This window comes from Ursus arctos, unplaced genomic scaffold (genome assembly GCF_023065955.2).
Source record: "Ursus arctos isolate Adak ecotype North America unplaced genomic scaffold, UrsArc2.0 scaffold_23, whole genome shotgun sequence".
Lineage (NCBI taxonomy): Eukaryota > Metazoa > Chordata > Mammalia > Carnivora > Ursidae > Ursus > Ursus arctos.
The window spans coordinates 24,773,494-24,800,102 of NW_026622908.1; positions in this window are offsets into that span (position 1 = coordinate 24,773,494).

Sequence of the window (26,609 nt, forward strand, 5' to 3'; positions counted from 1 at the left end):
GGAGAAGGGGAAGTTGCATTTTAAATGGTATTCTGTTTTGGGGGAATTATTGCTATTTTTTTTTAAGAGATCACTATTACTTCTGAAACTGCTGATAAATTTACAATTACACATATAGTTAAATAACTCTGGGGCATGGCTTGCCTTTAATCTTCTCCAACATGTAAAATGTCAAATTAAAGAGAACATTACTCTGAGGGGTATTCCTAGATAATTACTCTGAGATTAAAAACAAACAAAAAAATTTCCTAAGGGGGTTTCTTTGTACATATTTTCTCTAAAACAGAATTGCTAAAAATACTACTACTTAAATAGGAAAAGTGGTATATTGATTTGTAGACTCTCCTGTTTTGGAAATATTGTTTATTTTTATTTCTACCAATATTCTTTGAATTATTGATATTCATATTTCATTTTTATAGTGTCTGTCCTGTATAAATTGTACAAATGCACACACAGAATTTTAACTGAATTTTCAAAACAGTATTGAAAGGTAAATATTATTTTCTGCATGTACCATGGAAAAACAGCAGGCTTAAAAGATAAAGTATACAGACAAAGATTATATAGTTAATGGTAAAGCTGGCCTTTTGCTTCAGTTTTCTAAATCGAAGTCAGTGTTCTTTTTGTCTTTGCCATGATTTTTCAGGTTTAATTTTGTAGTTACCTTTTTGTGCCTAATATGAAATGGTGCTATCAAGTGAAAATATAGCTGTGTTTTGTTTGTTCTGTTAAGAAAATAGGTACTACATTTAATTTAGGAATATAATTTTTTATATATCTTAATGTAATTAGATTTAACCTGAAATATTTTTATTTAGGGGCATTTTATGATTATGGCATAACTAAGAGAAACAGAAATGATATCAAATAGAATGTTTGATACAGCAAAGCAATGAATAGAGTCTGCTGCTACTACAACAGGAAATGGGTAGACTTTAAAAATATGGGCTATCTTGCTATTTGTCGACTTTTTCTTTAGTCAGTAGTCTTTCAGTTTTGTGCACAAAATGCTATGCTATAAACAGAGAAACTGATAAAATACGAACTCCATAGATGTCAGTAATAATAAGAAAGCCAACTAAACCTCAGTTCTATCTTGTTTCATCCTACACACATACATATACCACAGAAGAAACTTGCTCCAGTGCCTGACTTCTGTTTTTTTCCTTTTTAAAAAAAAATATTTTGTATTTTTTTTTTACTTATTTTATTTTAGTACTGAGCATATTTTGGGAAATGATATGTCATTATGTATATTTTTTAAGATTTATTTATTTGAAAGAGAGAGAGCAAGGACGTAGGGGTAGGGGCAAAGGAAGAGAGAGCGAATCTCAAACAGACTCCCCACCGAGCTGGGAGCCTGATTTAGGGCTCGCTCCTATGACCCTGAGATCATGACCTGAGCTGAAATCAAGAGACTTAACCAACTGTGCCACGCAGGTGCTCCTATATCATTATATTTTTAAAGTGAATGAACAAACATGTAAACTTGAGTGAATGTATGTATGGAGCATTGGACCTTGTATACTATCTTAACTTATGAGAGGTTTATTTGTTCTCTTGAGTAAATGGTCAGCACGGAGATCTAAGCAGGTCTTTTATAAAAGTTCATTATTAGAATCAATGGCCTCATTTTATATAATGATAAGCATACGTATAATTATAAAAATAATATATAATTATAAAATGGTATTTCATTTAAGTATATAAAAAGAATTCAAAATAGATGTAACACAAAATTTGACTCAAAATGCTGTCAATGAACAATATTTAGAACCATACAATTTATTATCCATACTCGGACATTTTTTAACATGAAAAAACTTAGTCTTAAATAAAATAATGTAATGTTTGAAAAAAGCTATTTATTGAACAACAAAATATTTTTATTATGTTGATGGCTTCCTAGAATAGTTCTTTTCAAAAATTATTTTCCAAACAATGCATGCATTTAAAATATGACATCCATATATCATAGTATCATAAACACAAAAAATTATGAATTACTAAATGTTTAAAATAGGAAAATATTATTTTTTATAATTTTTCTTATAATTCAAATAATTTTAGTTATTTCTACCTCTGCTTTTTTTTTTTTTTTTTTTTTTAGCTGTGTCATCTAGTATTGAACCACTGGTGTTTTTATTAAGGATTTATTTTTTAGTTTCTGTTATACATTTTTAAATTTGTAGTGAAAAGTTGTATTTTATAGCTAGCCAGTTTGAAATGCTTGATACTTAATTGCTTCTCCTCTGTGGATGATAATATTTTGACTTAAGGAAATATTCCTTCAACAGATATGGAGGTCTTGCTACCTTCAACACTAACACAAACGTAGGAAATACATATTCCAATTTATTTGCATCTTGGAATATACATGTATATTATGCACACCTACATATTATTATATATATATTTATATACATAGACATGTAATTGTAAGCTTTGTCAACTGTAGCTACTATGTAAACACATTGTAGCACCCCATTATGAGATTGTTTTTCTGTCCTCTGTCAGAGCTAGATTTGGCTTAGCGACTATGTTCTGGCAAATGAAATATAAGCAGAAGGGTTTTTTGTTTGTTTGTTTATGATTTCCAACAAGAAATCTCTCTTCCTTAAAGAGAGAGAGCACATGATTCCTCATCTCTCTTTTTTTTTTTTTTTTTGCTATCATTTCAAAAGCCATATTTCATTATGAGATGGCTTCCAGGATAGCAGAGCACAATTATTTTAAAAAATGTCCCTGTTACTATTACTGAACTGCTATGCCAACCCCTGACTGCCTATCACCTCTGAGAGAGAAATAAAATTTCATTTTGTTTATTTTGGAGTTTTCTAATACATGTAGTCAAGCCTGATTTTTGTTTACATACATAACAAATGCATAAATCCCCTTTCTCAAGTAAAAAGAAATCAAAGTTAAATTAAAATACACATGTACACAGGAATAAAATGGTGCAAGTAGGAAGGGAAGTAGATCATTAGTGTCAAATTTTCAGAGATGAAACCTGTTATTTTGGCAGAAGTAGCAATAAGAGGAAGGTATACCACCATTGGTGCCAGGTTGGCAAATAATAGCCAAGTCTTATTCCAATAGCTGGACACATATGGAGAAGTCAAGTGCAACCCCAGCTGCCTAATGTAGCAAGTTCAGTTCTTACTCTCATCTCTCTTATATTCCAGAACTGTGTTGGCCTTTGCATCAACAATGGGATCAGGATAGGACCAAAATTCCTGTATATCTTCTTGTGCAACCAAGCAGAGAAATACTGATTTCTTTCTGGTTTGGTAACCCTAATAAAGTTATATCCTGAAAATACTCGAGACAATTGCTGTTGGCCAGCTGTTCTTATCTCAAATGCTTATTTCTCGATGACTTGAGAAAAAAAGAGGGAAAGATTGCAGGTGGAAGGAGAGTGAGCAATAGGGGAGGAAGGGAAAAGTAGGAGGGGAGACTGTAGACAGTAAGAAAGTACACAGGTCAGCTGTTGGATGTCTAATGAAGTTCACCGTTGATTCTGTTATTTCAAAAGCAATGGTTTGGTTTCTCCTTACTTCCTGAGTGAGGAATATAACTGTAAGTAAGTATTCTCCAGAATGCGATGTAGTGCTGAGCAAGTGGAAATACTATAATAGGGTTTAATTAAAAGTTTACTTTGAGCTGAAATCTTTGCCATATACTAACCTTGTGGCCTTTTACATGTCATCTGTTTTCTCAGCTGTAGGATACACATAATAATAACGTGAAGCAGCAATAAATTGATTTCTTTCCTTTTTTTGTTTTTGGGGGTAAAAATCACACTGTGATAGACAAACTCTGAGTATAGAGCTATAAGAATTAAAAAAATGAATTGAATCAAATTACATATTGACATTTCTAACTCTTTCTGGGGCTGAATGCACAACTGAGAACATAAAATTTCATAAGATTATTGAGAAATAATCAAAAATACATTTGTAAATTGTATAAGATTTACCTAAATACCCATTATCATTTTTCCTTATTATTCTTTATTAGTCGCTCTTGCTGTATCTCAGGAAATTTTGTTTACTAAAAGTATGGTTCTGTTTTATACCAAATCATTGTAATATATTCATGCAGGCTCTAGCAGGCTTGTAAGGGAATGTTTAAGTCATTTCAAATGTCTTTAAACGTTTTATAAAAGTTTCTCAGAATTATTGATATATGATATTGATAAACGGGGCTATTTCTCTTTCTATTTGGAAAAATACAGCATGTGTACTAATCAAGGTAGTCGAGTACTGAAATAAAATTAGTACAAAATACCTGCATCTTTAAAAGAGCTATTAGTCCTTTTTTTTATGAGAGATTGTTATGCTTTTATGTGTATGTGTTTTGTGTCATGCTTAAAATGTAAACGGTTGAAATAAATTTACCGTATAATAAAAGCATGCAACACCTAAACAATCCCAAATCCCATTGTATTCAATGCTATTCATTTTGACTCTGTAAGACAAATCTTCTAGGAAAGATCTGACTTCCTCTGGGACCTGTAAATGGGACTTCAGAATGTGATTAATACAAAAGTAGTCCCATGTGCTGAATCACTGCAAAGTGTTTATAAGAATTCCCTTTTTCACTGATGTTTTTGCACAGCCATAATTCAGCCATGTGGAACACTGGTATTACAAAAAAAAAATCACTACAGAAACTCTGTACCCTCTTGCGCATATCAGAATGGTTAAAATTAAATAGATAAAGTGAAGTGTTGGTGAAGTTACGAAATAACAAAAACTCTCATTTAGTATTGGATAACCTGCGAATTGTTACATGCTCTGACATAAAATTGAGAAACAAACTTTATGCTATTGGAAGACAGTACAGGGGTTACACTGGGAAGAAGAGGAAAAGGAGCTCTCTGGAGGAATTATAAGGCACACATGTAGGCTGCTGGTATATTGTTCTATTTTTTGACCTGAGTGGTAGTTTATGAATGTGCTCACTTTATGGTGATTTACTGAAATCTATATATACAATTTCTATACTTCCTTAAATATACATCTCTCCATAGGAAAGTGTATAAAAATGCTTTTCTGATTGTCACTATGTTGTTATTTACAAATATTTAGGATACGATTTTTTTATTTATTATTTTGAAATAATTTGATATTTATAGAATCTTACAGATTATTACAAGGTCATACAGAGTTTCCATATATCATTCTTCTAGGGTCCCTAACATTAATATATACATATAACTGTAATATAATCACTAGAACCATAAAATCAATATTTGTACAATCATATTACTTAAACTACTTGTCCTATTCACATTTTAGTAGTTTTTCTACCAATGTCCTTTTCTGCTAATATCTTATTCACATTTATATTTTTTTCTGTTAATGTCCTTCTTTTTCTCTAAGATTTATTTCAGAATCCTACATTGCACTTCATTACCGCAACTTCTTTGTTTCCTCTTCTCTAGGACAGGCTCTCAGTTCTTTTTGTTTTTCATGACTATAACACTTTTGAATAGTACTGGTCAGGTATTGTGTAGAAAATGGATTTGTCTGATTTTCTCATGATCAGATTGAATACCATAGAAGTATTATGCCCTTCTCAGCTCTTCAGGGACACATGATATCTATATATCTTCTACTGAGGGTATTAACCTTGATCACTTGGTTAAAATGGTGACCGTTGGCTTTCTCTACCATAAAGTTGCCAGTTTTTTCTTTGCAATTAATATGTATCTCAGAGGAGATACTATGATAATATGTAATTGTTGCTTTTCTATCAGAACTTTCATCAATAGATTTGAACTTCCATTAATCTTGCCTGCATTGATCTTGCCAGATCAATATTGCCTATAATAATCATTACTTTGGTGTTTGTGTAATGGAGATTTTGTATTTCCATCAATATTATGAGATTTCAAAATGAGATGGAAAGAAAAAAAAAAACATGAAAAATATGTGCTAGGTTTTTTTTGTTGTTGGAAATAACACACTCCATATATTTCTAACTCTATCTACCTGTGAGTTCAAAATATGGAGCTTTTATTTTTAGACCTGCCTGCCTTTTTATGGTATGAACCCCATGGTACTCATTACTAGAAATGAATCACCTCCGGGTGATTTGGAGATATATCAGAGGGTCCCATGGCACATTGCTATATGTGTGCCCTAGAACAAGCCATCTATCCTTTGTCCTCATTTTTACATGTCTACATCTGGAAACCCAGCTGTGTCGGCTAAATGATGATCCTCATGAAATTCCCTTTCATTTGAACACTCTTGGTTTTCAATTTTAATGTCTACTGATAAACTTTCCCCAATATTAGCATACACCTTCCAAAGTATGGGAATGGGTTTGTGACTGCTACCAGAGACTGAAATAAAAAAGTGGATAGACTGTCATGAGTGGATCTTGAGTAGTTTTGTTGTCAAAGGGAGGATGAAGAAAGAAATGCCTTTAAGATGCAAAGTAATTTAATTTGATCTTGAGACGTCTGAGATATAAGGGAAACTATGGTAAGAGTATGTGGTTATGTGTTTGGTTTAATGTGTGCTGGGGTCTGTATGTGCAAACTTTTGTCCTTTTATATCTGTGGTTCTCTTTGGTGAGGACTTGCAAGGAGTGAGGGGGAAAAATTGCAGAGTTGACTAAAAGACTAGCATAGGGTTAGGGGCACCTGAGTAGCTCAGTTTGTTGAGTGTCTGACTCTTGGTTTTGGCCAGGTCATGATATCAGCATCGTGAGCTCGAGTCCCGTGTCAGGCTCTGTGTTCATGGGGGCGTCTGCTTGAGATTCTCTCTCTCTCTCCCCCTCTGCCCCTGCCTAGCTTGCACTTGCTCTCTCGCTCTCTCTCTCTATCAGTCAATCAGTCAATCTTAAAAAAATAAAAGACTAGCGTAGGATTATTTTTCCTATGAGCCTTTTTAATTCTTTTTAAAGTTCCCTAGCACATGGTATTTTCTAACAAGAGTTGAAATCTATAGAAAAATATAAAATACATAGATAAAGGGCAGTAGCAACCCACCTTCATGTACCTTTGAATTTTACACCACCTCAGAACCATAAGTATAGTCATCATTTTCAAACCCAATACCAGAACTTCTAGACCCACCTGTTTTCAGTTAAGCATAGATTATTCAAGTTGACTTTAAAGAATTTGTGGACAAGTACTAAGCATGCCTTATAAATTTATGTATAGTCAGATTAATGAATGAGGAAAATATATAAATGACTAAATTTTCTTTAACAGAAGGCGAAACCTGAGGTGCTGAGGCCACTGCTGGTTAGAATTTGGCTTGCTGGAAGTCTGCTTCAGGCAAGGGTTTAGGCTATTACTGGTCCATGGGTTGAAATGGGTGGAGCTAAAGAAGAAATTTAAAAAACAGCAATCCAAATTAAATGTCAGTGAAGATGATCCAGGTAAAAATGCACCTTGCAAGCAGAGGGGACAATAATAAGTTAAGCTAAAATAGTTAAAAATGCTTTTGCCTCTGAAGAACAAAGCTGGCATGAGGGAGTGTCAAGGGATCATAATTTTCAGCATTAAGACTTTTTGGTGCTTTTTGATGGATATTTTTAACCTTGACTTTGAAAATATTTGCTATTTTAGAATTTAATTTATTGAAAAAATCACTATGTATTTAAGTTTGTATATGTGTTCAACAGTACAAATCAATAAGGAGTTAAATTCAATTATTTAATGTGAATTATCAGAATACAGTTACCATTTCCTCTTGAGATAGAGAAATAGAAGAGATTAGAATAGCCTGAGATTTGAACCCAAAGGATACAGGTTCAAGTTCAAATTCTGTCATCAACCAGCTCTAGATATTCTTTTATGAAAATGGTGATAAGAAGCTGCCGAGCTGTCATTGGACAATGTAGCATCATTATGTGGATCAAATGTGATAATGCAGATTTGTATTTGGAAAGTGTAATAACTACTGTGAATTGTCACTCTAGCCAGTACTCCATAGATATTTTAAGTTATGCAAATGTTAAGTTATAATGACAGCCATTGCTGGAAGTCATTCCTGTCTCTTGCTAAGTTCATTCATGCTGTCTATGTGATTGATGTCCAGATTGTCCTTTCCTTGAATAAAACCAGTAATTCTATGCTACTTTATTTTCAAGGTTTTAAACGTTTCAAAATATGGTACTAGCTCATTATACGTGCTTGTCTTCATTTTTTAAGATAATTATATATATATATATATATAATTTGGGGGGGATAGTATATGTGTATGCTAATGCATTTTGGTCAGTTTCTTTTAATTTGCAAATGATGCCTACTATCTTTAGTTTCTGGAAAATTTCCCTGAAATAGTGATCCAAAATAAAGAGTGTCTTTTTCCTTAAATGTTTAAAAGCCAACATTGTATCAAAATCCTATAAAAGGCTCATAATGGTATGCCACAATTTACCTTCCAAAAAATTCTCTCTTCTGCCAATGAAGTGATTAGCTGCCTTTATAGAAAATGTGATTTGCTAGTCCATGATTTGGTTTGTAAATCCAGGTTTGCATGCCTAGCTCCTATCCCTCACTTATCAGAACTTACATAGAAGTAGCATATTGATAAGTGTTAAATCTAAATTTTACACATTACTAAGTACAAATCACATAAAAATGCCACAGAATGGAATAGCAGACCCTGGAAACCATGAGAAAAAGTGAGCAGGAAATGAATCTGTAATTCCTGACTTTGTTATGTTCTACAGGCATATGGCGAAAATAGGCACAACGAAGCCACTTGAAATCTTAGTAAATTAAAACCGTCACACCACAAGAGGTAAATTTAAATGTTCTTAGGAATTCTGACTCTGAAGTAAGCTCATGGGTCAAAAATATAATAGGCATTCTTTGAGAGCCTTTCTTTCTTGCCCAGTCCCACAGATTTTGGCATAATAACAACCAAGGCATTGCAAAATGGGAAAGTGTTGCTAGACTTTGAAATGAGAAAGACTGCTTTTACTTTAGGAAAGTATGACTGACCTACACTAGAATCTCAACAGCAAAACAAACCAAAAAGTATAAAATAAGCTTAAAGAACTCGTCTTTCATATTTATTGTGATAGCTGTCTAGATCAATGCCACATCTTATTGACAGCTTATATTTCCTTTGGATTTTAGAAATATGTTTTAAGGGACTCCTGGGTGGCTCAGTCAATTAAGCGTCAGACTCTTGGTTTCAGCTCAGGTCATGATCTCAGGGTCGTGAGATCGAGCCCCCAGCTCCACACTCTGTGGAGCCTGCTTTAGATGTTATCTCTCCCTCTGCCTTTTCCTCTCCCCCTCAAAAATATGTTTTAATCACCATCAAGTACAATTAAAAGTTGTCATTAGATAGAGTTTCTGACACTGGAAAATGTTATTAGACATAAGATAACACAGAAATTACCTAGAATTATTTAAAATCTATTAGCTCAATTTTCATATTTGCTTATAACTAGTTGTATAACTGTGTAAGTCAATTAACTTGTCTGTTTCCTCATGACTATAATGAGAAAGTTGGATGAGCTAATTCTTGGGAGATCTCCAAGTGTCAGCATGTGCCCTCGCTTGAGTAAAAAATATGTCTATTTTACTGCAATGATGGCATAAGTAATAAATGTCTCACCTTTACTGTACCAACCTTCCAAACTAAGTGGTATGTCGGTTACAACTAAAAAAATAAGGAAAGCAACATCAAAAGCATATTAATAGCAAAATTGTATGCCTCAAAGACTATGTTGTAAACTTTATGCTCTTGGCCTATATAGGAATATTTAAACTCAGAATCCATATAATATATTCTAGGCAATAGTTTCAAGATTGATAATCTTGTATGTGTAGAGAAGATTAGAAGAAATAATTGATCATGAAAAGCAAAGACTGAAATATGCAGGTGTATCAATACCATTGAAGTAACAGCTTATGGTCAGAGAAAAGACAGGAGTAAAAGAAAAGCAGGCAAAAGGAATCAAAGAGTTCAGTGAGCATGGAGACATTAAACATATTAAGAAAAAAACAGACTTTCACAAAAGACTGGAAGAATTCCGAAGGGGATTCACTAAGTCTAATGTACTCTATATAAGAAAGCAGGAAAATGCTTAATATCTTTTAGCAACTTTAAGATGGTTAAAATTTTAAAATTTATGGTACTTTAAAAGTAAAGAAGTAAATCCCTACTGAAAAAGTTGCTCCAGCCCTCAAGCAATTTACAGACCAGTAGAGGAGAAATATAAGTGAACAATTGCAACGCCATGTAATAATTCTTTGACAGAGGTGATATGATATTAGTTGTTATATATTTCATGCATATGTTGTGCTGGCCTCCATGTTCATTGTTTTATTCATTATAACATCCTCTGAACGGCCTTGTAAGATGGATGCAATTTTTTTTTTTTTTGTTATAAACGTAAGGAGCCAGGCTGAAAAAGGTTAAATATTCTGCCATATATCACACAAACAGTCACAGTTAAAGTAGTCTTTGTTCTTCTTTTCTTTCAAATCCAACAGTCCTTGTATTAGGAAAGTCACCTATTCATGATTCAAGAAGCATAGAATATGCAGATTTAAGAAAAAATGTCCAGAAAAACATCCTCCAAATTTTGACAACTGAAATCATGTGAATGTGAACTGTGTTATACTCCGGAATTGAGAACTCACTAATGTTTCAGACAACCGTACAAATCATAAGAGGAGGACTAACAGTGTGTGTGGTTGCTTATAGGAAGTTTGTAATTTGATGATTTGCATGTCTGTAAACTAATTTAAAAACTTACGCAGATTACAAAGCATACATTTGTTTTCGGCATACTATAATATGATTACCTTTAATAATGAATGTTCTGTGTTTTCTTCAAAATATTTTGTTTCATCAATTGCCTGAATACTTGTGTTTGTTCCTAGTTCCATTTGCATTTAGAATGTCCCTAACCTACCATCTAAGTACACCTTCCAATATAATTCTTCTTCATAACACTTGGGTCTTTCTCAAACAGCACATATCACATTTGTAATTATGAACTTATAATTATACACTTAATTGTGAGTTTCTCTTTCATATTCTGTACTATAAGCTACATGGGGGCTGGTTTGTTCCCTTCTGCATTCATGTATTCTTTGTATTCTTATATTAAATTTACCACAAAATTCATGCTTAACAATATTTGTTGAGTGAAAGAATGCTGAACACATGAATGAATGAATGAATGAATGAATGAATGAATGAGTTAAAGGTTCAGGAAATTAAGAATTCTAGGATTTTTAGGGAAAGAAGAACAAAACCCAACTCTAAAAAGTTCTTTGTAACAGAGAATTCTCAGCAATGTGTGAAGTAGAGATGATTGATTTTGTGCTTTTCTAAACCCTGATATTCTTAACCTCAGTGTTACAGTATCAAAGGGGCAGCTGCTCAAAACCCGGAAGGAATGGCAGCTAGTGAAGTAGAAGAAAGTAAATATATTTTTGGACCTGTCTCTTTCCCAAAGATGATCCTATGTTCTCCAACTCCGAAGAGACCTCTCTTAGCCCCTAAGGGATAATTGGCTATAGCAAGGATTATAACTCTAATTAAGCAACAGTATCACCAAAAGACAGACGGTCTCAGTACAAATGGCTGCTCCATCAGAAGCATACGCATGCTGGGTCCCATCCGCTTGTACACTACAGGGGTTCCAGTCTGGAGACCTGAGTTCAAGTTCCACAGCGATTCTACAGCTAGCTGTATGACCTTGAAAAAAATGGACTTAACCTTCGCAACCTTCGGTTTTTCTTCTGTAAAATTGAGATTAGATGGACTGCAAATTTCTTTTTATCTTAAAAAACACTCAGATGCTATTTTTCCCCCCAAACACAACTACCATATTCAGTTAAAAATCTGTTATAACACATTGATCTGCTAACAAGGTTGGCTCCTGCTACTTATCTGGCTGGAACATCCTTACCTCAAGCACTAGCATTATAAAGGGATTTATATACAGTATTATTCCTGAGAAGTGTGCCTTTGGCAGAGGCAAATAGAAATTGCAAAGCAAAATTAGGTTTATGCATATTTTTCTAGAGAAAGAACACCTTCCTTCCCCTGTCTCCTAGCTTTTAAAATTTCAATTTTTGCCTCCACTAGCCAAAGGAAACTAAACACTGTGCAATTATTCAGTGAAAATGCAAGTGTTGAATAGAAAAATCTGGACAGTGCCATGATTTCATAAAATGTAAGGTTGTTTTTTTTTTTTCCTTAAAGTAATATGGTTTAAACTTAGGATTGTATCTGTTTGTAGCATTTGAACACCAGTAAAAGACAAACATAAGCTTAATTAAAGGGTGTTTTATCATAAGCACATATACAGAAGCATTCTGTACCTGGATGAAACAATAAGACATAGAATTTAAACTATGTTCAAGCACTTTACATTGAGTTGCTGAGTATCATCATGTGCCTTTCTTTTTCTACCCCTTCTCAAAGTGATCTCATCTACTCATGAATGAATATCTCTTTAACTCATGTTACTCAACTTTATAACTGAGTTACAAAGATATGCAACTCTATGCTATTCTAGTTGACGTTTCAGAGTTGTCTCAAAATTAAATGGACTGTAAAATGACTTTGATTCCTACTGGCTCTGCTTTAAGCTTTCCAGCCCTGGGAAATGGTGTCACATAGCTGGACGGCATATGCCAGAAATCTAGACATTGCTAGAATTAAATGCAGAATGGAGACTGGACTTGAGAATTCCCTGAGGAGACAAAGCCATCCAAGCCATATAAGCAATCTAGATTATTTCATGAACCTAGTCAGAACTTAACTTAGGTCATCTCCTATAAATGCCTCTGAAAATCATAAAAGAAACTGAAGTCATCTTCCTAAAGATATTAGAAGATAATCACTTTTAACCAGTCCCCTGCCGTCTGGAAAGACTGTAACCAATCACTGTGAAAGTTAAAGCCCCATTCAATAACCAGTCACTGTAAGTTTAAACATCTTCATTTGATCTTCTAAGCCATTCTGTAAAGTCCTGCTGGTGAGCTTCCTATCTCTTCTAAACTGCTAAATTCCTAGTTCACAAACTGTTCTTATATACACGATACACTCTTACTAAATAATCTTTATTGATTTGTAGGGTTTTATTTATTTATTTATTTCAGTCATCTCTACACCCAGCGTGGGGCTCAAACCCACTACCCCGAGATCGAGAGATGCATGCTTCTCTTGCTGAGCCCGGTAGGCACTGGATTTGGTAGTTTCGATTTTGCTATTTTTGGATTTTTGTTCAAATTTTATCGTTTTATCTACTTATGTATGTATTTATTTAGTATTTATCACATTATTTTCCTCATTTTTTACATCCAACCCAGCAGCAAATTGTATCAATTCACTTTCCAAAGTAGGTCTTGAATGGGTCTTCCTCTTTGTACCTCCACGAAGATCATAATGTAAGCTGGCATTTTCTCACACTTGAACTACTCTTTTCCAGATCTTACCCTAATCTACTTGCCATGCAGTAGCAAGAAAGAATTTTTAAAAATCTAAATGGAAGTGTCACTTCCTGTTTAAATATTTCCTTTGTCAACCAGCATAATGAGTATGAAACTTTGTTCCTAAACCTTCAAGTTGCTGGCCCTTTGTGAAATGAGGGCCACTGGTTAGTTTTTCAACCTTGTGGTGCATAATTTCCCTACTCACTCATGAACTACAGCCTTATTGGCCTTTTTTATTTTATTTTATTTTTTCAGTTTTTGAAATATACTAAGCTCTTTCCTGACTCAGCACTTGTTTACCTGATGTTACATCAGCTTGGAAGGATTTCCCACTACCTTCTCTGTCAGCCCGCTTTGCTCTTTCTTCTCTATCTGCTTAAACATTACCTTTAACAAACTTTTAGAGCCCCTACATGAATCAAATCTTGTCCAGTTCAAGCCATTGTCGTCTACTCTAGTGCTTTGTTTTCTTCTCTGTAGTATTTGTGAAATATGTAATCATTCTATCAATCTATTCATTTATCATCTATTTTTGTCTCTAGAATAGTAAACTTTACAGGGTTAGATCGTATTTACTTTATTCATTTTTATAGCTCTTATGCTGACCTCATTGATTATCTGGTAGTTGTACAAAAAAAAAAAAAAAATTGGGGGTGGTTGTAGTGTGGCTGGGTAGCACAGACAGTTGTGTGGAACTCTTGGTTTGGGCTCAGGATTCCCCCGGTGTGAGGTCAGGCCCTGCACTGAGCCTGGAGTCAGCTTCAAATTCTCTCTCCCTCACCTCTCCCCCCCTATACACTCTCCCTTCACTCGCACGTGTTCTCTTTCTCTCTAAAACAAATAAATAAAATCTTTTAAAAAACTGTTTTTTGAGTGTTGAAAAAAACTAATGGGTCTCGCAAAGTGTGTGGAGTATTCATCCTGAAGTGAAGTCCTGTAATGTTTTTATCTGAATATGTGGGGCTAGGGGACAGTGAGAGAAGAGATCTACACGGATGGAGTATGAAATAAAATAAACAATTGGATTTACAAATGAAAGGGCTGCTGTTTAACATCCTAGAAGACAGAGGGCTAGGCCTTGCAGTACCATCAAGCTATTTACAAATCTAGTGTCCATGCCCAGTTAAAAATGAAAAACTGACCTCTCCTATAAAACACGCCAGCAACTGCTATCATTTTTCACAGACCGTGCTTTTAAAAGTAGATGCCAGTAATAACAGTGGAGAGAGGAAAATGACAAAGAAGACACATCAGTTTCCTCATCAATATAAACAGACTAAAATTATTTGCCGTTTGTAGTGTCAGAACAAATTTCCTTGTAAGTTTCCATTTACACATTTTTACTGACAGCACCACAATATCAACATTATTTCCATGAAGAGTAGAAAATGAAAGTGGATATTAGACGCACAAGGCATCGGAATTTAAAAAATCAACTGGCTCGAGGAGTCGATGGCTATCAACAGTTCACATGCCTTTTGGAGAGGATTCAGTCTATGAAAAGAAGCTTATCTAGATTGCAAAATCTTTTTATACTATTCCCGGAAATGAAAGTGTTTGACCACCGCTGGGTAGATCTTCGCCTCTCACATGCCTTCAGTCACCCTCGGCACTCACCCCACCATTTCTCTGAAGCGCCTGTGAGTTGAAGAATGGCAGGAGCTGATTTCACTATTTTCACACCTAGTGGAGCTGTGAGGTGTTTTGCATTTTCAGAACACCTGGCTTACAACCTCCTGCTACAGCTGATTGTCTAAGAACTGAGAGCTTTCTGAGTCTAACTAACAGAAATTTCATATTGAGCCGATTCCCACTTTAAAGACTGTGGTTTTTTTTCCCCCTAACCACAGTGCTGAAACTGTAGGAAACAGAAGTTTGGATTTGGGTGTGAAAGTGCACGTTTGTGTGTGTGAATATACAGAGGAGGAGGGAAAGGAAGCAAGACTGATCACCTTACCACATACTATTCGGATACATTGTTTCTCCTTTTTTCATTAAGGTGACTCTTCAGTAGGTATTATCTCCTTAGAAAACTGAAGCATAAAGGATGTTATATATTTACATAATAAAAGATCTTTGCTCGTACCTGATAAATTATGAACATTTTATATTTTTTAAACAAAGTAGTAGTCTCTGTAAAAAATAATTTCAAGTTTGAATTTTCATAATTCAGAAAACAACTAACATATTAAGTACTTTTTAAAAAAGATTTATTATTTATTTATTTAATCATAATGTAAGAGTATGTTTAATTTGGTAAGAAACTGTCAAGCTGGGGGTGCCTGGGTGGCTCAGTTGGCTAGCTTCTGCGTTCAGCTCAGGTCATGATCCCAGTCCTAGGATCCAGCCCCGTGTCGGGCTCCCTGCTGAACAGGAAGCATGCTTCTCCCTCTCCCTTTGCCCCCGCCCCCGCCACTTGTGCTCTTTCTCTCTCTCTCAAATAAATAAATACAATCTTAGAAAGAAAGAAAGAAAGAAAGAAAGAAAGAAAGAAAGAAGAAAGAGAAAGAAAGAAAGAAAGAAAGAAAGAAAGAAAGAAAGAAAGAAAGAAAGAAAAAGAGAGAAAGAAACTATCAAACTGTCTTCCAAAGTGGCTGTACCATTTGGCATTCCCACAAGCTATTGGGTTAGTATTGCCAGAATTTTGGCTTTTAGCCATTGTAATAGGTGTGCAATGGTATGTCATTATTGTATCTATTTGCAGTTCCCTGGTGACATGTGATATTGAATATCTTATCATATGCTTTATTTGCCATCTAAGTATCTTCAGTGGTGAAGTGTCCAGACATTTTGCCTAATTTTTAATTGGTTTGTCTTTTTATTTTTAAATTTTGAGTAGTTTGTGTATTTCAAATACCAGTCCTTTATCAGATATGTGTTTTGCAAAGATTTTTCTCCCAGTCCGTAGCTTGTCTTTTTGTTCTCTTACCATTGGCTTTCATGGATCAGAAGTTTCTAACTATGATGACGTCCAACTTATTTTTTTTTTCTTTCATGGGTCATGTCTTTGGTGTTGTACCTAAAAGTTAATTACCAAACCCAAGGTCACCTAAATTTCTTCTTATGTTATATTCTGGAATTTTAAAGTTTTGCATTAGAGTTAATTTTGTGAAGAATCTAAGGTCAATGTCTAGATTCATAGTTTTTTGTTTGTTTTTTTAACATGTGAATGTCCATTTGTTTCAGTAGCATTTATCGAGAAGATTATTCTTCTGTGTTGGATTGCTTTTGCTCCTTTGTCAAAGATCATTTGACTGCATTTGTGTGGGTCTACTTCTGGGTCTCTATTCTGTCCCATTGACTTGTCTGTTTTTTCAACAACACCACATTGTTTTGATTACTGTAGATTTATAGTTAAGTCTTGAATTTAGGTAATGGCAGTCCTCTGTTCTCCTTTAACTTCATATTGGCTATCCTGGGTTTTTACTTTTCCATATAGATTTTAGAATCTGTTTAGTAACTTACTGTGTTTTTCTATTAGCAATGCATTGAATCTATAGATCAAGGTGATAAAAACTACATGCTCACAATATTGTTATTTCCTATCCATAAACATGGAATACCTCCCCATTTACTTAGTTCTTCTTTGATTCCTTCATCAATGTTTTGTATTTTTCCTTATATAGATCTTATACATATTTTGTTTGATTTTTATGTGAGTTTTTAATTTTTGGATTGCTAGGGTAAATGGTATTGTGTTTTATTTTTTATTTCAAATCCCAATTGTTCATTGCTGGTATGCAGGAGAGCATTTTTTTTTTCTATATTAACCTTATATCCTACAAACTTGCTCTTATTACATATTAGTTCCAAAAGTGTGGTTTTGTGTTCTGGTTTTGTTTTGTTTTGTTTTTGATTCCTTGGATTTTGCCACATAGGCAATTATGTCATCTGCAGATAAGACATGTTATTTCTTTCCTTCCAGTCAGTGTAATTTTCTTTTATTAGCGAGAATTTTTAGTACAAAGTTGAATAGGAGTGGTGAGAGTGATAATCCCTGTTTTCCCAGTTTCAGCAGAAGAGCATCTACTTTCTCACCATTAAGTTTGATGTTAGTATCATTTTGGTTTCTGTTTCTACAGATGTCCTATATGTAGTTGAGGAAGTTTGTCGCTAGTTTGTTGGGAGATTTTGATATAATTTAGTACCCATTCATGACAAAAACATCTATTAATATTATAAGATTTTTCTTCTAGAGCCTGTTGATGTGATGGATTACATTAATTGATTTTCAAATGTTGAACCAGCTTTGCATACCTGGAACAAATCCTACTTGGTCACTGAGTATAATAAGTTTTGTACATTGTGGGGCTCAATTATGTTAATATTTTTTGAGGATTTTTACGTCTATATCCATGAGAGATATTGGTCTGTAGTCTTCCTTTCTTGTAGTATTTTGCCTTGTTTGGGTGTTAGGATAATGTTGGCTTTATAGAATGAGTTCAAAGTGTTCCCTCTGGTTCCATTTTCTGTAAAAAATTGATATTGCCTTCCTTAAATGATAAAATTCACCTTTGAAACCATATGGGACTGGTGCTTTGTGTTTTGGCAAGTCATTATATATTGATTCATATTGTTACAAATTCGTATTTTTGAAATGTATCACACTTTCAAAAGCTTTTCTAATAGGAAAGCAATTATAATGGAGTTTTAAAATGTGAACAGAAACCAAAAAAATTCATTGTTCTTGAATGTATTAGAAAGAACCGTATCCCCCCATTGAAACAGAAATATCTTTTGCATAAAACAAATACATGGACACATACAAATACGTATGCACATATAAATCTTCCCAACTGGACCCTCTGATTCAAACCTCTCAATACCTTCTCATTACTTATAGGATAAACACAGTATCCTTGCCATGGCCTATCAGGTCCTATGTTATTGGCTTTCTGTTACCTTCTCAAATTCCATTATAGGTAGTCTTCCTGTCTCTCAAGCCCCGTGCTAGCCATCTGTCATTCTTGCAAACCTATCAATACTCTTCCACAGGACATTTAAAAATACAAGTCTATAGGAGTTCTGCACATGGAATGTAATCTTCCTGTTCTTCTGACTAGCGTCTACTTCTATCCTTTGATATTCCTTGTTTTTCTTCTCATGCCCTAGGCAGGCTCCTTTCCTAAATCCTGTACAACTGACTACCCCTCCTTCACAGCATTTTCTACCATTTGTACTTATATATATCTATGATTACTAGATGAATATTTGTATACCTTACCAAAGAATAAGACCTCAGGAGAATGTGAAGAATATTTCCCTTATTGCTTCTTACCTGTGCTTCTTACCTGTTAGGTGTGTTGCACCTAACGCAGATTAGGCATTGAGCAAGTAACTATTAAGTGAAAAAATGAGTGAAACAATGAGTAGACATTTCAAGGGGAAATTCAGGCAGAGATAATGATAATATTAATCAGCAGTAGCTTTCACATTTGTATCATAGTAATATCACCTTCTTAATATCATAGTTTGCATAAATAGTGAAGCTTTTAAGTCCATGAAGGTATCTGTAGAAGATAAACACCCAATGATGTTGAAGAGTAGGGTTTATCAGTTGTTCTGTATGAACAGATGTTTTTGTGATTTGTTCCACAAAACTGACCACCTGGGTTTGCATGTGCACAGGCAGGCTAAATGTGAGACGCGTGCTGTGTGAATGAGTAACCTTGGGAGCATAATTGTTTGAAGTATATCGTCTGGCCTCCAGGTCAGAACTGTCCCTTCTGGTCTGGACGCCAAGAGCTACAAATCTTGTCTGACACCCCTTCCTGCTCCAGGCTGGGCTGGGCCCCGGGAATGGAATCTGGGAGGGGAAGCAGATACACATAGCCCAAGCTCCTTGAAAATATAGAAACATGATAACATGGAAGTGTGTCTTGCTCCAAACTGCACATAGGCAAACAGATGTTCAATTTCAAAACCTGATTATTTGCCCTATAAATATGGCCCTTATGGGATTGGTCAGTTGGAAGTCTCACCTGAGGGGAGAATGCTCTGCCCAGGCCTCTCAGTTGGGACTCCAACCTAGCTATTCCCACAAGAATTCTCCAGCTGATGAGGTTGGATGGTATAAGTATCCGATTTGATGTAACTTTGCCTTATTCTCATTTATTGCCTACTTTTACCTTCATCTATGTGTAAATTCCTTTTCTGTTTCTATTCGGTTTCTGTAATGATAATAATAATAATAATTATTATTATAATTAATTTTCTTTCCCTTTTGAAACTGAAACACGGCTGTTGTGAATCTTTCGTGGAGAACATCAATAAAGCAAAAAATTACATGTTGTGTGCGTGTGTGTGGGGCTGTGCCTAACTTTAGTTATTATTACCCTTTCCTTGAATTTCCCATTTTTTCCTCTGAAAGATTCAGTTCTTTTGAGGAATATTTTGAATCACTTGCTAGTAGAGTGTAGGTAAAAATACAGCTGCATTTGGAGGGGGAAACAATCAAAATCCCTTTTTGTTAAAGGCCAAAAAATGAAATAAAACTTATGAGGCATGCATCAGTAGAAAAGTGAATCATAACAGACACAAAGAATTCAATATTGCCTCATTCAATAATAAGCTGCAGTGTTTCTCCCATTGTGTCGCGGTTTAAGATAATACCATAATGTAGTAAACCTGCTGTATAGGTATTCTTGGCAGAAGCTGATATAAAACAGACAGTAAAAGCATTTTCAGAATTGCAGTGATGTTTGTTAAGCACTCTTAGACCCATCTTCGGGTATTTTTCTTTTCTAAATCATACAGTGCAGTTGGCTGAATCAGTAAATTTAAAATGAGAAAGAAATAGATAGTGGTTTGCCACAGCTGCTCTCACCAACCTGATATATCCACTGTGGGTATGGTATCAGTGCACTACATCAAGAAGAAAAAATAATGGGGAAATATTGATTGCTTAATGAATATGTAAAAAATGTGGAGACACACTAAAAAATCTGTCAAAATATATGTCTGGCCTGAAGTTATAGAAAAAAATATATTGTTAAATATATTGTTAAAAGACTGAGTAACTTCCAAATCAATTGGGTTTTGTTTGTTTGTTTTGTTTTGTTTTGTTTTGCCATTTGGTTGATTCGGCCTTATGTTACCTGTTTTTTTTTTTTTTTTTAATTTTAAATTCAATTAGCCAACACACAGTACATCACTCATTTCAGGTGTAGCATTCAACAATTCATCAGTTGCATATAACACTCAGTGCTGTTGTTTTTTATCTGAAGGCTTCAGAAATCATGGTGCTATACTCAATAGGTATTTTGAATAAGTTAGGTTTCATTCATCTGGAGAATGAAACTTCAGGGAGAGTTAAATCAGGCTGGATCTGCAAAATTCTCTGGAGAGTCTAGCAAAGCTGAAACATACATATATATATATATATACACACACACTACACACACACACACACACACACACACACACACACACACACATATATATATATATATATATATATTGGTAGAGCAGCTGCTAAATGAGGTATAATGCTGATATTGTCCTCTTGTTAACACTTTCTATATGCTAAATGACTAATTAGTTATGTTTTAAATCTAAGAATCCAGAGTGTTTTTATAGTGAACAATGATATTGGAAAGTTATAGTCCATTTGCTCTAAAGTGGAGTTGTTGGTGGAAAATCATTATATCAATTGTTGTATAGCCCATTTCAGTTTAGTAAGTTTAATCATTCTCATTTGCAGATTAAGAAACAATATCAGAATTACTAGATATTTTGTCCCAAAATACATTGCTCATGACAGATCTAAATGATTTTAGCCTCCTGACTATGGCAGTGCAGGCTCTTTTCAAAAACTCAGTGGCTCTAGCATGGAATGAAATGCTGCCAATGTGCTATGATTCATGTTCAAACATTCAGTAACATACCATGCTTTGTCAAGATTGATGGAATGATCACTTTGAGTAAGCACAGAGGATTAGAGCCAAATGCCATCTGTGTTATATCTAGATTGCCATTATTGGGTGGTGCATTATTGGAGGGCAGGTTATAATAGCCACTCTTGAGGATGTGTACTGCATTAATATCTTATGCCTAGTTTGCCATATAGACTTCACAGAACATTTTACGAAGTTGATATAATTATCACCATGTACAGAAACAACAACAACTAATAAGAGGAATGTTTGAGTAACTAGTTCAATCATACTATTAATAAGTAATAGAGCAGAAGTTAGAACCTACACATATCTAACTTCAAAGCTCGAACTAATTACTAATATCTTGCTATCGTGCTTCTCATTTACCATTCCTTTTCTTTATCTTCTTTTCTTTTTGCAGTAGTGTTAAGATAGTCACTACTCAATAGATCTTGATCGCATATTTACTGTGATTTATTTTCACCATTCCACTAAGAAAAATGTATCATAATTGCAAAGACAAGACATAGTAAGTACAGGTGATTGTAAGGTAGATAGTTCAATTGCCCTGAACAAAAACAACAACATAAAACCTAATAAACTATGCTTTAAGCAAAACACAATAATTATGAAGATTTTAATCCTTTGGCTTTGTGAATTCAATGGGTAAAATTGGATACAGAGACCTAAAAATGACTAGATAAAAAATGTGGATAGCTTCGCCCTAGCCCAGTCCAACATAGTTTATCATGGTTAAGTCTAAGCATAATTATATGAATACATACATTTTAGAAAATGTATTTAAAATATTGCCTAAGTGATTTTTAAATTACCTCTCCACTGAGAACTCCTGGCTTATATTCTTAATGTTTTAAAGCCTGAACTCCTGTTGCTCAAGCAGTTACTGCTCCATATTTTAATATGTGATTAGTTTTTGGCAGTGATATAACTCACTCATACCCCTGAACTAATTTAACTGGTTTAGAAATATGCTTCTTTCTCTGCAACAAACACTATAATACTCAGGCTCCTCTACCCTTTCTTCTCACTCCTGCATGTTTCGTGTTGATAGACATGGTAGAAATCATTTGTCTAAATTATAGATGGCTTAATATTTAGGACAGTTTTCGGAATAGTAGACAAGTCACACAGATACCCACTATCATGGCACTGATGGGAATTCTAGTATCTGTCTTCTAAGTATCCTTCTACTTCACATTTTTGATAATTCAATGCTATACCATATGGTGGAAGAAAAATGCCTGCAGTGTAACAGATTGGTGCACATGACTGTTTATGATTAGAAATAAAAACAAAACAAGATGAATCTTTGAAGAAAGGAAAAATCATGGTTACTTGAAAAAAAAAATATGGCTAACTCTTTGGAAGCCATGTGGTCATTCTTTATGTGTCTCTCCACTTCTCTCACCACTAGTCTCTAAGTTCCTTGAAACAAGGGGACATTACCAACTTTTCTCCTTCTCTTTCTCTCCCTCCTTCTCTTCCTCCTTCTTCTTATCCTAGTACCCTGCATATTTTGCATCGATAATTGGTTTTAAGTAAATGTTCACTAAATGAACAGGGTTTACTAGAACGAGGCAAGTTTTGTAGAATTAGATGTATATTTTAAATTAGAAGATTCCTTCAATCCTATCCCAGGAAAGAAAATGAGTTTTGTTTAGATTGCCTATTTTAATTGATTTGCCGTGAATACTTGGGGCAGAACAGTTTGAAACACTGTAAGACTATCTCTGGTCTCAGAGGGAAAACCTTCTGAAGTTTGGCTGAACTGCTACTTTTGCTCTGAAATTCCAAGCTTTCATTTTACAAGTGAAGAAATGGAGATCCATTGGGGTTAAATGAGTCGTACAAAGTCTCACAGCCCTAGGACCAGTCCTTTTATGGAAACTCAGCTCCCCTAATTACTTATAAAATATCATTTAATTCGTGATATAACATTATTTCCCCTCTATTTATGAACCCAAATGGATTCACTTGGAATCCTTCTCCTCTTGATGACACTTTCACACTTTCCTTTTGAATCATCATAATTTAGTCCCAAAAGAATATGGAGACCAAAATTAAAAGGGATTTTAATTTACCAGAAAAAAACAATATGTACCTACAATAACACTTCTACACTCTAAGGATATCTACCTTATTTGGCAAAGGAATATTGATTAAATAATTATACACTGAATATGGGAAGAGATAGTAACATAATATCCAGTTTCATCCTTTTCAGTATACAGAAGATATTGGATACAGTGGGGTATAAGCTAGAATTTTTGAAAATCCCTTATAGTAAGCACTCCTACAGACTTATATTCCTAACTAGATGCGACTTAATTAAAATGGCATGAAGGTGAAAGTTTTATACCTCTTGTTTTAAATGTTTCCTTTCTAGGGGCGCCTGGGTGGCTCAGTCGTTAAGCGTCTGCCTTCGGCTCAGGGCGTGATCCCAGGGTCCTGAGATCGAGCCCCACATCAGGCTCTCCCGCTGGGAGCCTGCTTCTTCCTCTCCCACTCCCCCTGTCTTTGTTCCCTCTCTCGCTGGCTGTCTCTCTCTCCGTCAAATAAATAAAATCTTTAAATAAATAAATAAATAAATAAATAAATAAATAAATAAATAAATGTATGTTTCCTTTCTAGAACAATGGATTTCTAAAGAAGATTCATTGTGGAAAATCACCTAACAGATATTCCAACCTTCAAACACCAGAGACATTCTAAACCATCCTCCACATTGCTTTGGGAGATGGCATTCAAAACTCCAAATTGGATTATATTATCTCCCAAATTAAAATCTTCTGAGTGTAGATGATTTTTCATTATCACCAAGAAAATAATTTTTAAAAATTTCAAAATATTTTCTCATTGCCTTCAGCATTTATTCCCAGTGTTTTCTATCATCTTTGTTTTTGTTGCTGTTGTTATTTTATTTTTTTCCTTAGGAAAAATAAATACAATCTTTCTATCCCCATGGGACTGAGCCATAGCCATATTTTAAAACTTTTGGCTATATAATTTGTGTGTGTGTGTGTGTGTGTGTATATATATATATATATACACACACATATATATTTTTATACATATATGTGTATATATGTACATACGTATATATGTATATGTATGTATATGTATGTACATATATGTATGTATATGTATGTACATATACACACACATATATAATATATAATTCTGTGTTATGTAATATCTCTAACCTAATTTCATAAATGATGAAAGCACACAAAATTGTCCACTTATCTGAGAGAAGAGTGTGGTAGTAAAATGCATTAGCATGGCGTGAAATTGCATTACTATCTGGCGCAGACCTTCCCATCCTGACTTTTCTTCACATCCTTCAAATTTTCCATCCTAAACCCTCCTAGTCACTGTTTCCTAGAACTTTTTGACCCGGTCACACAGAGTTTTGTCCTCATCCTTTAAATCTCCTAATCCAATGTGCCTTTAGTTCAGAATATCCTTACACCTTTTGTGTGTGTGTGGTAAGACACTTAACATGAAATCTATTTTGTTAATAATTTTTAAAACTTTACTGTGATAAAAGTACTTATTATGAAATCTACCTCCTTAAATTTTTAAAAATGTGTATAATACAGTATTACTAATATAAGCATGATGTTGTATAGAAGATCTTTAAAAATACCCATTGTGTATGAATGAAACTTTAACAGCAGCTCCTCTCTTCTCTTTCCCCTAGCCCCTAACAAACACTATTGTAATCTCTGCTTCTTTGAATTTAACTATCTTAGATATTTCAAATAAGTGAAATGATGCAGAAATTGTCCTTCTGTGGCTGGCTTATTTCACTTAGAATAATGTCCTCCAGGTTCATCCATGTTGTTTCATATAGTATAGTTTCCTTTTTTAAAAAAGTTTTTATTTTAAAGATTTTATTTATTTATTTGTTTGTTTGTTTGTTTATTATTGGGGAGGAGGGACCAAAGGAGAGAATGCCAAGCAGACTCCAAGCTGAGTGCAGAGCCTGACCCAGGGCTCTATTTCATGACCCTGAGATCATGACCTGAGCCGAAATCAAGAGTCAGACGCTTAACCAACTGAGCCACCCAGGTGCCCCTTAAGTTTTTATTTTAATTTTTTAGTTAGCATACAGTGTTATATAGTGTCACCTGTACCATTTAGTGATTCAAGAGTTCCATATATCACCTAGTGCTCTTCATGACAAGTGCATGCCTTAAACCCATTCACCTATTTAATCCATCCCCAGCCCCGATGTCCTTCTTTTTAAAGGCTGAATAATATTCCATTGTGCGCATTCACAATATATTTTTTTAAATGTTTTTCTAGTACATTATGTTAGTCACCATACAGTACATCCCTGGTTTCTGATGCAAGGTTCGATGATTCATTAGTTGCGCATAACACCCAGTGCACCATGCAATATGTGCCCTCTTTACTACCCATCATCAGTCTATCCCATTCCCCCACCCCCTCCCCTCTGAAGCCCTCAGTTTGTTTCTCGGAGTCCATATCTCCCATGCTTCACTCCCCCTTCTGATTACCCCCTTTCTTTATCCCTTTCTTCCCCTACCGATCTTCCTAGTTCTTACGTTCAATAGATGAGAGAAATCATATGATAATTGTCTTTCTCTGCTTGACTTATTTCACCTAGCATTATCTCCTCCAGTGCCATCCATGTTGCAGCAAATGTTGAGAATTCATTCTTTCTGATAGCTGCATAATATTCCATTATATATATGGACCACAACTTCTTAATCCAGTCATCTGTTGAAGGGCATCTCGGTTCCTTCCACGATTTAGCTATTGTGGATAATGCTACTATGAACATTGCGGTGCATATGGCCCTTCTCTTCACTACGTCTATATCTTTGGGGTGAATACCCAGTAGTGCAATGGCTGGATCATAGGGTAGCTCAATTTTTAATTTTTTAAGGGACCTCCACACTGTTTTCCAGAGTGGCTGTACCAACTTGCATTCCCACCAACAATGTAGGAGGGATCCCCTTTCTCCACATCCTCTCCAGCAATTGTTTCTTGCCTTGTCGATTTTTGCCATTCTAACTGGCGTAAGGTGGTATCTTAGTGTGGTTTTGATTTGAATTTCCCTGATGGCTAATGATTTTGAACATTTTTTCATGTGTCTGTTAGCCATCTGTATGTCCTCATTGGAAAAGTGTCTGTTCATATCTTCTGCCCATTTTATGATTTGTTTATTTGTTTCTTGCGTATTGAGTTTGAGAAGTTCTTTGTAGATCTTGGATACCAGTCTTTTATCTGTAGCA